General features: G+C 42.0%; 1 long non-coding RNA gene across 8 annotated transcripts in view; it reads left to right on the top strand.

Moving 5' to 3' along the window:
• LOC100514051 (uncharacterized) overlaps nt 1–15,122 on the top strand; it is a 167,642-nt gene that overhangs the window by 75,961 nt on the left and 76,559 nt on the right. For 5 of the 8 annotated variants that reach the window (XR_014804313.1, XR_014804307.1, XR_014804309.1 and 2 more), the window contains one exon: nt 8,092–8,191. This is a non-coding gene — a long non-coding RNA (uncharacterized LOC100514051). Of the gene's footprint in view, nt 1–7,983; nt 8,192–15,122 lie in introns of all 8 variants that reach the window. The other 3 variants (XR_014804308.1, XR_014804310.1, XR_014804311.1) reach the window with 1 other exon arrangement.

Here is a 15,122-nt window from a genome sequence, read left to right as displayed (position 1 = left end):
TGGTTGGGGAGGCTAGTATTCACCCTATTTAATGGATAGGGCATCTGAGCCCCAATGCTATGGCATGACAGAGCCAAGACACAGCCAAGATTCACACTCCTCAGCCTGCCCTCGTAGCCTGCCCTTTCATGTGCTGTTAAATGTGGCTCCCAGGATTTGACAGTAAGTCATCTCAGGAATTCATCCACCCTTTCAATTAGCAAAAATCATCACATAACCATGATTTATTAGTTCTGCCCTATTCTTAAATATGCTATTCATTCAACTCAGTGGTGCAAGAATAATTACTCGTATTTTACTCTAAGAAGTGGGAATCTGTAGAGACAATCACTTTTCTTATTTTGTATTACCCTCATCATTGATTTGCCTACTTACCCCTCTGTGGAAAGAAGCCTAGATAATAAATGCTGTAAATAAATATGTCACCTTTCTGTGCTAGTTAAAATGTTATGTTAATAAGCCTGAAACATATTGTCAAGCTAAATGGAATGATTGGTATTGGGGATTCTACCTTGGCTTACTCATAGTTACTCAGGTGTCACTCTTACTGATACAAAGGGTGATGGAATAATCTAATTTAGAGTTGAAATCAAAACATAGAACATAGCAACAAATGTGTCTGCCCAACTGGGTTTACTTGGATTGATTAAAGATTAATTTATAGGGAGTTCTCACTGTGGCCCCCATTGTTGGCTTAAGGACCCAACATAGAGTCCATGACGTTGCAGGTTAAACCCCTGGCCTTGCTCAGTGGGTTAAGTCCTGCATTGCCGCAAGCTGCGGTGTAAGTCCGAGACGCGGCTCAGATCCTGTGTTGCCGTGGCTGTGGCGTAGGCCAGGAGCTGCAGCTCCAATTTGACCCTGGCCCAGGAAATTCTATATGCTGCAGGTGTCGCCATAAAAAGAAAAAGAAAAAAAAAAAGATTAGTTTCTGTGCTTCCGCACAGATCTTCCGTGGTGGTGTAGGCTTTGTTCCAGGTGAGTATCAGAATGGAATTGTTAATTCCTACTAATTGGCAAAAGTCACCTCTAGACATGGAGGTAATCAGGCAGTAGATAGAATATAGAATGTAGTGGCTAACAGAGCTTCAGAAGACTAGTGCAGTTTGCAAGGATGCATTTGTGTACTGAGGGAACAGCGTTCCATGGCCATGGGAAGCGTATCTTCACTAGAATGGGGAGTTATGTCATTATCAGCAATTTTCCCTGAAACCTTTGCTCTTGTCCATCCATAAAGCAGCATTATTTTGCCAATTTTTCCTAACACCTCCTCCAATTAGTTCACATGTTCCAACGAATCTTCCTGCAATCCTTGTTTTCCTGAATTTGTCATCTCCATGAAATCCCTTTAAAAATGAAATAGTTTTATTTTGGGTTTATATAGTCCTATATATTCCTTGTATATAACATGCATTCATATACTATGCAATTTTGATGTTATGGTAGGATATCAATTCCTGCCACAACTACCTGCATGAGATAACTAATGCAGAATTGCTGAGCAATGCTACGTACATAAGAGCAAAGCTCAAGAAATGGCTTCTGTTATTAGGCACCTATTCCTTGTAAACATATTCAAATACACTAGAAGAGGAGTTCCCATCATGGCTCGGTGGAGACGAATTTGACTAGCATCCATGAGGATGCAGGTACTATCCCTGGCCTTGCTCAGTGGGTTAAGGATCTTGCATTGCCATGAGCTGTAGTGTAGGTCGCAGGATCGGCTCAGATACCACGTTGCTGTGGTGTAGGTTGGCAGCTGTAGCTTCGATTGGACCCCTAGCCTGGGAACCTCCCTATGCCGCAGGTTCAGCCCTAAAAAGACAAAAGACCAAAAAAAAAAAAAATACACTGGGAGAAAGCTGAAGAAATCCATTTTACACAAGAACTTTTGGATGAGCCCAAGATTCTTCCCATTCAGAGTCAGAGAAACAAAATTGTGTGTGATTCAAATGACACTCTTGGACCTTGTCGTGGTACTCCAGCTTGCTTCTTCATGCCTTCCCTTTCGTATGTTAGGACATCCACTGGTCCACATCTAACAATCATTGTCATCAATGTCATCATCGCCACCAACACCATGATAACTGTATCTCGGAAAAATACCACCAATATTTACAGACCACTTGACTGTTTATAAGGCACCTCTTCTATGTCTTCTTCTTTCCAGAACCCTCTGTGGTTGACGTTGCAAGTATAGAGGAAACAAATCATCTTGCCAGGATGGGACAAATCTAAGGTTCAGAATCTAATGCTCAGATTGTGTATCACAATAATAAATGGGAGATGTGTGTGATTATTAGTGCTACATAGAGTTTTAATAACACCGGCGGGCATGCCCCATCTTTAGAGAACAAATGTTGGAAAAGACTTTTTTGAACTCACCAGTGATTGAGCCTGCCCTGCAGGGATGTAGACATTCTCTCCTGCGTCTCTTCTCCCATCACCTCCAGGTCGTGACCTGAGAAAAGATTTCTCAGACGTTGGCTTCCAGCTGTTCCCAAGCTCTTCTAGCAGGCCGAAAGGCAACCAAGTATTCAGGGTATAGGGTGGAGAATATTTGATTTTTCATCAGGATCATAATATAGCAAGGCCAGTAATATTGGAAGGCCATGGGACTTTTTTTTTAAAGATTTTATTGTTTGAGAGCAGTTTTAGATTTACAACAAAGTTGAAAGGAAGGTACAGAGCTTTCCTCATATAACCCCTGCCCTCACATTGCATAGCCTCTCCCATTATCAGTATCCCTCAGCAGAGCAATACATTTTTTACTAAGAATGAGCCTACACTGATGCAGCATAATAACCCAAAGTCCAAGGTTTACCTAAGGTTCGACTCTTGATGTCATACATTCTGTGGGTGTAGACACATGTATAGTGACGAATGTCCGTCATTATAATATCAGAGTATTTTTATGGCCCTAAAATTCTCTGTGCCCGTCCTATTCGTCTCTCCCCAGCCCCACCTTTGCAACCACTGATCTTTTCTGTGTCCATAGTTCTGCCTTTTCCAGAATGTCATATAGCTGGAATCAAGCAGTCTATAGCTGTTTTCAGGTTGGCTTCTTTCACGCAGTGATGTGCATCTGAGGTTCCTTCATGTCTTTTCTAGCTTGATAGCTCCTTTATTTTTATTGCTAAGTATATTCTATCGTCTGGATGCATCACAGTTTATCCATTTACCTACTTAAGGATATCTTGGTTGCTCAGGTCGTGGAATTAGGTGAGGAAAAAATCCTAGTGATGGAAAAGTTCTACTCATTCTTGTTTCTAACATTGCAGTGTTACTGCGACATCACCCAAATAAGTCCTAACAGCTTTAAAGCTGATGAGATGAATGGGACATGGTTTTTACAAATTATATGCGTCATTGGATGGCATGAGAAATGGGACTATGCTAGGTTTTATTTAAGCAACAGTTTACTAGGTGACAAAACAGTCAAGATAACGAGAAGGACTTATCTGTAAGTGCAGTGTTGAGAGTTTAGTCACTGCAGGCACAAGAGGAAGTGAGAGACGGGGAAAAGATGATTTAAGAGAACTGAAGCAAATGTGACTCAATCATTACTATTATCAACTAGCTATTGTTATTTTCTATCAGATATCCCCAATCTGGATGCTCTCTTCATCCTAGAAGGGCTGATATCTTGGTGAATGTTGGTATTTTTGTTATTTTCTTAATTATTGAGAATATTTGAAGAATATGTGTGTGTATACACATATGTGTGTATATGTATATACATATATATTTTTTGATGACAAAGGTTTAACCTTTTACATTTATGTTTTTAATCAAGGAAATATTAGTGTCCAAGTAAATTTTTGTGACTGTGACTATTTTGATGTGAGAGTAAAGAAAAATATTTTGATTATATAAAGAACAAATAAAAGTCTACCAACTGAATATTAAAAATAACCAGCGGAAGGGTCCCCTGGCGGCTCATTGGGTTAAGGATCCAGCATTGTCGCTGCACAGTGTTGGTCACTGCCGTGGTGAGGGTTAGATCCCTGGCCTGGGAACTCCCACATGCCACAGGTGCAGCCTAAATAAATAAATAAATAAATAACCAGTGGAGGTAGACTTGAAAAATTTATTTTTATTTGATCAAGCTCTGACTCTAAATTCTGAAAGCAGGAACTTTGGGGAAGAATGATTTGGGAACATAGCTAAAACAGAAAAAAAGATACTAGATTTTGCAGGAATACAGAACTCACTCCCTGTTACTCACCTCGAATGGTTTTAAACTCTGAAAATGTTGCTAAAACAAACACATCTGCACATCATTAGCTGTAAAACAAGGCCTTCTAACACGTCAGAAGATCCTTATGGGCACAAATCTGTAGAGCCTGAAATCCTTTTTGGGTTTCAGAAGGGAATGTCTTACCACGTGACTGGTAGAGTGTTGAGAATGCCTCTGTATACAGGTGTTTTTATTTGATTTGTGCAACAGGCCCTTTCCCTTTATAGCCAGAGGAGCCAGTCTCAGAAGGCATGCAGGCAGTCAAAATATTTTCAAATCCTGAAAGCCAAAGAAACACTAGATTTTGGTTTATTCAATGGGCTGTGTCTTTCTAAACCTTTTCTTTCTTAAACTGGCCCTAAAGGGAAATCAACTAGGCCTCTCTTAGGCCTGAGTGAATAGAAAGATGAGGATTAAATGACATTCAGCAGGAGGGTCACAGAGATGATGTCTGTCTCCTGATGGATGGTGGTTGCGCTAAGTTGAAATAGGAAAAGGTGAACAGAGGGCCGATTCTCCATGTTCGTACCAAACGGCCAAAACAGACGCAGCCGTCTGCTAATCACAAACTCCACTAGGTAGCATACTTGTCAAGAAAACGTGCATATGAGGGGTTCTCTTTCTTAGTCTTCCCCTATCCCTATCTCATGTGTCAGTGGTGTGCTAGGTCTTGATGAGGCAATATAAACATTCAAGAAATTGGAGTTCCCGTCGTGGTGCAGCAGAAACGAATCCGTCTAGGAACTATGAGGTTTCGGGTTCGATCCCTGGCCTCGCTCAGTGGGTTAAGGATCTGGCGTTGCTGTGAGCTGTGGTGTAGGTCACAGACGCGGCTCAGATCTGGCATTGCTGTGGCTCTGGCATAGGCTGCTGGCTACAGCTCCAGTTGGCCCTCCAGCCTGGGAACCTCCATGTGCTGTAGGTGTGGCCCTAAAAGGACAAAAGACCAAAAAAAAAAAAAAATTCAAGAAATTGATGGGTGTGTTTTACTGGAAAAGCAACTGTTGATCCATAAGCGGGTATTAATAATAAAGTGTAGGTTCAAGACTATGCTCCACAGAGAAAATGAAGTGACATAAGCCAAATTGGAATTTCCAGTTTCTACAGAATTCAGTATTTTGTCCTTTGCTGTTTTACACGCCAAGAGATGAAAACATACAATGTTTGTTAAGTCACTAGCATCATTTGAAGGTTTGAAGACAAACTGAGAAAATCAAATAGTGCTATTGGCAAAGGACCCTTTCTTAGAGTTCTGGGTGCTGGATTGACAGCCATTAAAAGCAATGATATAGTATAAGAACTGAAATAGTGTAGATGTGTCCAAATCTAGGGACGTGGACTGGGTTCGATAGCCCGACATGGACTTTCCAGAGAATTCACCTGTGTTGCATAATTTAAGATGTGATTGACAAATCCTTACTTCCTCACCACATGAGACAGTTGTGGACCCCTGTCAGTTGCTGCAAAGTTAAATTTAAACCCACACTCTTGGCTTCATGAGATGAAGTATTTCGGTAGTATCTTTATTTTTCCTGACTTTATTATTTTCAGTGCCATTTATACTGCCACCTTCCTAATCCCCTGCCACCAGGGATCCAGAACAAAACATATTTTGTGGCATCGCTCCTTAATGGCTGTCTTTTGGCCATACATTCACCCACATATATCCCAAGTGGGGCTGGAAATGCGAGTTTAGAAAGTCGCCTTATCAAATCTCAGGATCTCTGAACGACAGAGTTTTCACTAAAACCATCAAGGAAAGGGAGTTGAGCTACCTTTATTGAGCATGTACTTTATTCCAGTTTACATACACAGGTTTCCCCCATCCCCCTGCTATCCAAAAGTAGAGTGTTTCTAAGAAACCTTTTGTAAGCCTAAATGGGCATAAAGCAAAGAAGCAATGACCTCAGGAGACATCTTGGCAAGAGACACAGAATAAAATGAGGTAAAACACAGATGCCCACAAACATAGTTCAAAGCTATGGCGACTTGATGCCTAGATACTGAGTGTGGTTCCCGGGGAAAGGAGCTTGGTAGAGCCACTTGCTGCTGGGATGCACTGTCTCCAGGATGGATCACTGTAAAACAAACACTAAATACTATCTTTGCTTTTCTCCTTGATTCATAAAAGCCAAAATCCTCTTTGGATTTCTTTCAGTGAGATATATATATATATATATATATATCTCACTTTTATATATATATAAAAGTACTGGAGTTCCCGTCGTGGCGCAGTGGTTAACGAAGCCGACTAGGAACCATGAGGTTACAGGTTCGGTCCCTGCCCGTGCTCAATGGGTTAACGATCCAGCGTTGCCATGAGCTGTGGTGTAGGTTGCAGACATGGCTCGGATCCCGAGTTGCTGTGGCTCTGGCGTAGGCCGGGGGCTACAGCTCCGATTCGACCCCTAGCCTGGGAACCTCCATATGCCACGGGAGCGGCCCAAAGAAATAGCAAAAAGACAAAATAAATAAATAAAGTACTAATGCATGTCTTTTGTACGAGCGAATTGGCATAAACTTTCGAAAATCAGGGGATACCTGTATAACCTCTGATTGTTACCCAGCCACTCCGAAAAGTAGACAACACTGTCACTATTTTGTAGCTGAGAAAACTAAAAACAGAGTGTTAATGAACTTTTCCAAGGTTGCCCAGATCAGATCTGTAAATGAGGGTTGACTCTGGACACCCTATTCTTCGTATCACAACACAACGTGTTCTCTTACCACCCGGAGAGGCTGTACCAATCTGAGGTATAAAAAAGAATCAATGGTCCCTTGTTAACAAACACGAAGCCCTGTTCCAGTGGCCCTTTAGTTGTCTTGGTGATTGAAATGACCAGGCCCGCCGTTTTCTTTCTTTCTTTCTTTCTTTCTTTCTTTTCTTTCTTTTCTTTCTTTCTTTCTTTCTTTCTTTCTTTCTTTCTTTCTTTCTTTCTTTCTTTCTTTCTTTTTCTTTCTTTCTTTCTTTCTTCCTTCCTTCCTTCCTTCCTTCCTTCCTTCCTTTCTTTCTTTCTTTCTTTCTTTCCTTCTTTTTTTTTTAGGGCCAAACCTGCAGCATATGGAAATTCCCAGATTAGGAGTTGAATCAGGCTACAGCTGCCAGCCTATGCCACAGCCACAGCAACAGCAACGAGGGATCCGAGCCACATATGCCACCTACACCATAGCTCACAGCAAAGCCGGATCCTTAACCACTGAGTAGGGCCAGGGATCAAACCTGCATCCTCATGGATACCTGTCAGATTCAGTTCTGCTGTGCTGCAATGGGAACTCCAAGCCTGGCATTTCTTAGGTCATCTTGGGAAAGATAGAAAGTTAGCTGAAGGAGGGAAAAAACAGAAAAAAAAAAAGGGGGATACCAGACCAGTTCTTGGTGGTGGCTCTGAGAGGAAATAAAAGGAAGATACATGTTTTCGTGCTAATTTTTTCAGTTTAAACGAGAGCAGGGCTGGCCTGCGGTGAAAGGCAAATCGAGAATACTGATGCTGTGATAATGAGCAAAGGAGGGTTGGTCTGGGGATTATTTCTCCATTTCCCTGGTCATCCCATTCTTCACAGAATGAGAATATTCTGTTTGGCTTTCAGGCCGGGGTTGTCATGCGAGAAGTGTACGTTAATTTCCTATTTTCTCTTAACTTTCTTTGGGGGATAAGCATTTTGGTTTTTCTGCTGTTTATTATTTCAAAGGCATCTATATGCTAATATGTTTTATGCTAATTATTTTCATGTTTTCCCCTTAGGTTATGCTTCATATCACCCACCAGGGAGGATCATCTCTCATGAAAACTTTCAAATTTGATTTTGAAAATTATTCAGAAAAATTTAAGCCATGCTCTCTCCCAATGTAGGAAAGAAAATACTCTGGAGATTCCTATAATTCAAAGAAAATGGACTGGAGTAACATCTGAGTTCTCATGCAGCCAGAATCCTCTTGAGAAGAACAGCCAGGTACACAAAGCATTTAACATTGTGACATTGAAATGGTGGAAGAATAATTAAAATACAAATCTAATAATAGGTTTTCAGCAACCACTAAATTACTCTTTGGTCCAGAGAGGAGAAAGGAAAGGCTGTTTTCCTTCTCCGCAGTGTCTGAGGTGGACTAACCACTTCTATTGCTACGAATACCATGTTTTAATTGTATTTCATCATTCCTTCGCATCATTTCTCAAAAGTTAATTGCAAAGATATTAGTGCCTGAAACGGCATTTGTGCTGACAGGAAGAATCAGGTGAGAGAGGAATTTCATATAATAAGCTAGCTTGATGTTTTCCTCCATTTTTTAAAAAGGCATTGCGATTGGTTTGGAGAGTAGGTTGCCCTTTTTTAAAAAACACAGAAGTCAGCCAATCTGTCTTAAACCATTTTGCCAGCATCTTCTTTAGAAGATACCCAAGGCTTAAAAACTGATTCCTCAACAGGAGATATTAAAACTTAGGTCCCCTTGGAGAAGGTTTTGCATTTTTCTTTGGTGAGGAATTGGACTTCTTTGGTTCCCCAGCACTTTAGGGGTGCAAAGAAAAGCCCCCCATTTCCCCACTCCTCTGCATTGTTCTCTGCCCTGTCATGTGCTTGAGAAAAGCGAGGAATCAGAAGCGCTGGGGGATGCACCCTCCAGACTTCAGTTCCTGCAGTGTCCCGCCTCCTCTTACCTCGTCCTCTCCCCACCTTCAACAGCTGCACCTCATTCCGTTTCTGTGTTTAAAGGCTCTCCACTTTAGACCCCAGCAGTATCTTCAGCCCTCGAGAAGTACAGCCCAGCTGCTGCTGCTTCCCCTCTTGGTTCACTTCAATACCTCTCGAGCTCTAAGGCAGCTCTGTGAGTAGGAGCGCCCCCTTTCGGGGTGGGGAGAAAGGTCTCCCCCTGGAAGGGAGCCTGACGAGTAAGCCAAGCTCCCTTCCAGGCCGAAGGGGCTCAGCGTCAGCCTCCAAAACTCAGGTGAAGACAGGTACCTGGGCCACGTGTTCTGGGGCTGCCAACCAGCTTTTCAACACTTGGTAGTCATCACCTCACTCCAGATGGGAAGCATGGTTGCTGGGAAGACATTTGGTAAATTGGTTAGAACAGGTAACTGTCAGTTAACAGGAAAATAACATTTTGTTGAAACCTGGCTGTGTTGGGTACATTCTGTTGAAATAAAAGACCTGTGATAGTTTATGTCCTAAACCTTTATGACCCATCATTTTTTTTCTTTTCGTTCTACTTATTTGTAGGTGACAATAACAAAATTGCTACACATTTTCTCTTTTAAAGTTGTGTTAGGAGAAGGGTTCCTTGAGCGAACACATTCGATCTTAAGGCAGCCCAGCTGAGAGAAAACTTTCCCTTCTTGCTCTTCTCTGTACATAATTCAAAGGTGATTCAAATAGAAAAGCAATTTGCGTACACTTAGGCTCCAGAATGGATGAGGTGCAGGCGAACCAAGTGATTCGATTAAGGAGCCCGCTATGAGTGTATTACGCCCCTTCGAGAACTAAACTCCATGAGGACAGAAGGGAGATCCATCAACAACTATTAGCCTGTCGTAGCTCTAGAAGGTGGCTGCGGTTGGTGGCTTGAGTCCATCTGTAAGAGGAGTGAAACCGGCTCGGCTCAGCTCCAGAAGTGCTGCCTGGTCTGAGAGGAGTAGCACTGCTTGGTCTTGAGCGTGGCTGAAAGTACACAGCTTTGAAACGATAGGAACTACAGTTGGAGGAGCGGGACTTACCATCCACATCAGCTCCTGCTCGTTTTCTGACCTGGATGAGCTTCTTGACCTCCTGAATCTCATTCTCCCTGTGGGTCATGTGAGAGGGAAAAAAAAGAAATCCCACTTAATTTTTGAAGGTGGCTCCGAGGATTAAAGGAGATGAGGTCTTTACGTGGTGCCCACACCTAATAAAATGCTCAGTTAATGGTCTTTCCTTCTAGTCTCATCATTATTCTTACTTTTAGGATTGTTAGTATCATCAGCAGCATTAATGATATTAATGGCTTTGGGAAGGGTTCACAATTTTCCTTTATGGAGAATTTAGGTAGTGGAAATGCAAAGATGCACACACCAGATACTCGTTCTGCTGGTATTGCAGCTCCTGTGAAATGAAGATGTGGACAAGCTCGAGCTTTAAATGGTTCACTGGCATCCTCTGAAATGCCAGCGAGTCCCTGGAAGCCTTTATACCATCACAGACTTTCAGTAAACACTGATTTGGGGGCAAATTTCGCACGAGATGAAAAATTTTTTAAATCCACCAAATGTTACTGCCTATATTAACCTGATGCCAGATATTCAGTAAAGTAGGAAGAGAGTCATCCAGAAGGTTGATATTTTTACCCTTACTGCCAAGAACTCAGACGTCTAGCTAATGAGCTGGCTTTTTCACTTGTCTTTTCCGTACCTGAGACTATGAAAAGCTTCTAGTGCTGGCGGTATTGGTGGCCTTGTTGATTATGGGGTACAATTTGAAATTCCTGAATCTCTCACTAGGTGTGGAGTTGCTCAGTACGAAGACTTTTTAGAGGAAAAGCCATTTTGCTGATTGAAAGGCCCTAGCGAGCTTCCAGGCCATCTTCATGGAGCCAGAGCATCGCAGAAAAGCATGCAGTCAGGTCTCAAGGCCATTAAAAAGTGCAGCCTCGCTGCTAAGCAGGAGAAGAGTAAATAGGTTTGTGTTTGCCTCCAAAACACATGGCTGTTTCCCAGACAGAAAAGCCAGATGTTAATTAAACCATTGCAGGCTTAGAAAGGATCATGCCATTCTGTATTGAACAGTCAGCTTTGACTTTCAGCTGCACGCCAAAAGAAAAAAGAAGAGAAGCTCGCAAATGTATTTGCTAACAAAGGTTCCTATTTCATACAAGGCACATTTAAAGAAAAAAGAGAAGTCTTTTCTCTTTGTATGTAGAATGACTCTAATCACAAAAGCCTTCATTAAAACAGTATCTCGAGTATATATTTATATGTTTTATTTAATTTCCATCCTTTGCATTTAATTTTTTGTTTAATTCTCACCCTGTGTATTTTCCTTTTTCATTTATGGATATTACTTAATCAATAAGTTAATATCCATACCCTCCATTCGATTAAGGAGCCTGCTATGAGTGTATTTTGAGGTGTTTCGTTTTAAATATTCACACTTGGGCTAAAAGTGAAGTAGGTTTTACCTTTCACAGTGCTTAGCATATAGTAGAGGCTAAATAAATAGCAATTACAATAAAATAGCCTTACCAGCATCATAGTGAGACTCTCCTAGATTTCATTTCCATTCTGTCCTTCAGTGAAGTTGGTGTAATTTCTCCTCAAATGGGCAAGATTTGGGGTTGTTCACAGTTACAAGTGAGAGGACAAAATAAGAGAGATTTTCATTTGCAAGATCGCCTCTCTCTTCTCTATTGGTCTTGCCTCCCAGACCGTCTGTCTGTCTCTGGAAAGCAAAGTCAATAAAAATGATTAGAGCTGGCATCTCACAAATGTACACCCTTAAACCATGAAGCAGTAATGCTGTGCAGGAAATATTTTTCTGACCTTTTCAAATTGCATCCAACTGTCTCGGGAATTTCTCAGTGACTAGAGGTAATAAGGTTCAATCCGTTTTACTGGCTGGCTTCAAATTTAGTTCCCCGAATCTCTAACTTATCTATTCTTTGCATCTCGGCTCTGGCATCTATTCAGCACAGAAATCCATGCATCTAATCTTTTTTCCCCTCCTCAGGTTTTGCTAAAGGATCACACCGTGGAACCTACAACCATGACAACTTTCCACTTATTGCCCCTTCAAAAGCAAAACATTAGCAGGGGGAAGCTTCGTGGGCATGATGTCTTTTGAGAAGCCCCTGTTGAGTTTAATTAGCTTGTAGATTTCACCTCCATCTTCCATCTCAGTTTTTACCTATAAGATTTATGCCTCAGTCATCTTCACTATATAAAACTTTTTCAGCCCTACTGCGGGCACTCTTGCAGAATGTCAAAGAGGCAAAAATAGGTGAATTTCTTCTGTGTTAAATTGATTTGGGTTTTTCTTCTGTGAGTCCAAATGCAAAGAACACACTCTCCCAGTCAGGACAGGAGTCATCCAAGTGTGACTTGCTAAAAGGCAGCTGGGCGGCCCCGTGTTCCCTGAAGGAGAACAGAAAACAGAAGCTGAGGACACATTTCTTGACCTCACCAAAGTGTTGGATGTCAGGAAGCCTTGTCAAGGAGTTAAAAGGCTTGCCTTACTTTTCATATTTAGAGCACCTCCATGCTGCATGTGGAGCAGGGGAGACGTCCATGTTTTCTCGTTTGTAGGAAACACCAAATTCAACACGTTTTGTTGCTCCCATCCATCGCCTTTGTACTGCCTTCTGCAGCAGTGATTAGAATCTTGGCTTGGTTCCTGTGGTCAGCGGAGCTTGGAGCCTCTTTCTGGAGACTCTGTTCATGGGCAAACAGCCACCAGGAGGAGGAAAATCTTTTTGAAGTTCCCCTTCTAAGAGTCTGTTTTTGCTTGTTCGGTAATTGTCGAGTTAGATCATCATAAGATATTTGGCTTTATGAAAATGAGATTATTTCAAACAACTCTATTCAGAAAATAGGTTTAGAGGGAAGAGGATAAAGAGCAGACTCTTTAAAATTCACAACAGTGTACTTTTTTCTTGAAAGAAACTGAATAAACTGATGCCAGAGTTTATAATATAGCTTATGGCTTCCATTTTAGAAAACAAAAATTATGGAGTTAATGAAAGTTAAAAGGAAACGTACACAGTACATTTAAGGATACGAGTGTTTTTTGAAGTTCCCATTTTGTCATTTGAAATTCAGTTCATCTCAACAGTAGAGTCACAGTCCTGACCTTGTTCTCTTAGAACCTGGGTATGGTTGGCTGGTTTGTTTTGTTTTTAATAGAGACAGCCATTTGGGCAGTTTTGCACAATCAGATCACCCAGTATGTGCAGTGCAGCACAGTGGTTTTACCACTAGCTGAGGAAGAGTGTAGACTTTCAGGTGAGGTAACTAGAGGTCTGTCCTTTGAAAGGAGCTGCAGTCCACCGAGTAGGTTGTTAATGAACGTGTGTGTCAGGTGTGTGCACGTCTGCGTGTGTATCTGCACCCGTGTGTGAGGTGTGCATGAAGACCTGAATTCAGCCTCTGAAGGCACCCACTCCGGAACAAAATGCATTCCAGTTTCTCCCTGGGGTCATCATTTCAGTAAACTGGAAACGGCTCTACCTACGAACCAGAGTAGCTTGGCCCACTAGCTCTGATGATTACACATTTCCTGCCTCCTCTTTCCCAATTTCAGGTAGATCATCTTCCCACCCTTCAGGACTTGGAGGTAAAGCAAAATCAATGTCCAGACCTTTCACTGAAAGCGCAAAGTGATTTGACTCTGGTGGAAGAAGGGAACGACGGGGCGTCGGGTTCCATGTGTCATGAGTTATTCTGCGTGGCTGGCCGTTCTTACGTTTGGGGGATGGTTGGGAGCTAATCAGGAGCTCCCAGGTAGAGGCGCAGGGGGAGTGAGACATCTGCTTAGCAGCGCTGGGAATACGAACAGCTGTTCCGTATGGGATAACTGCTCATAGCAGGTGTGTCAAAGGGAACTCAAGTGGCCTCCCGTAACCTTCTGGGAGCCCCATAAGACAGGCACGACTACCTTTGATTTACAGGAGCAGAAAGCGAGGCTTAGAGTGGTGAAAACTGAGTTTGCTTGTGAGTGGCGGGGCAATGTACAAAGACAGTTGTTTTTCAATGAAAAGGAGGAAAATACTTCATTTGTTGAACTCTTTGACATTTTGGGTCTTTGACATTTTCTCCTCTTCTTTCTTCTTCTCCTCCACCTCCTCTTCCTCCTTTCTTCTTACTTTGCTTCTCCTTCTCCTGCTCTTTTCTCAAAGAAATAATGAAAAGAAGCCCCAGTGGTAAAGCCCTCTCCCGCTGTGTCCTCTTCAACCAGATGGCCATTCTTCTCTCCAGCACCATAGAGGTGCTTTCAGGGGAGTTACGTATTTAATGATGTTGAAAGTTTAAAAAGAGCCAAGAGTTCTGGCTAGTGGCCGATATTATCTTCACCTAAGGTCATGCTTATTACCTTAAAATAATAATGCAGGGGCAGAAATGGTGATTCTGTGCTGGGCTCACAAGCTCCCATTCAGCCCTGTCTAGGGTGTCTTTCGTCTGTATTAATGATTTACCCGGATGAAAGAAGGGATTGAAGAAAGCAGAAGTTCAAAGGTATTTTTCGTGAGTAACCCAGTAAAACCTCATGTTTCTAAATCAGGATATCTAGGAGATGAAATTCCTTCAGATATATAGCTAAGATCTTTTTGCTTCTTCTATTTACTTCACATCTCAAGATTACCAAAATAAATATGCTTCATTGCCAAAGCAGGCTTATTACCGTGGCCTTAGCCCAATGAAGATATTGACACCTAAGGATTCAATTTCACTCATATAGCAGTGCCTAATATACTTCCATTTGTTTCTCGGTGAAGGGGCTTGGTTATTTATTCTGGGTAAACTGGGCTTGTGTTGCTACAGCTCCACTTAATCTCTTACGCCAAGGCCAGCCACCTGACGGGGCCTCATTTGTCCCCGGCATATCGGAAGACAGAAAATTGATTCAAATCTAAGCAGAGTGGTAGAATCTCAAAAGCTCTGTCACCACTGTTCATGGCAAATATATTTCTTCCTATAGTGGGTGTTATGAAATTTTGGTCCGCATCTCCCCTGAAATAAATTACCCCCTTGAAAAAAATCTCAAACGGAACTGCCCAGGAAAGGCTGCATGGCATTAGAAGGAAATATGATTTCAAGGTTCCCTCTCTCTCTCTCTCTCTAAGGCCTCTTGAATAGGCATGTGATCCCCGCACAGATTCTTCTATGAAAGCCTTTATGTTTTGCTCAGAGCTCCTTTGGTT

Source organism: Sus scrofa, chromosome 5 (assembly GCF_054392235.1).
Source record: "Sus scrofa isolate SSC_HxYL_T2T_F1_AM1 chromosome 5, Sscrofa_HxYL_maternal_Yorkshire_Landrace_v2.0, whole genome shotgun sequence".
In the NCBI taxonomy this organism is placed as follows: Eukaryota; Metazoa; Chordata; class Mammalia; order Artiodactyla; family Suidae; genus Sus; species Sus scrofa.
Note: the sequence above shows the minus strand (reverse complement) of the source record. Positions and strands in the feature narration are given on the sequence as shown.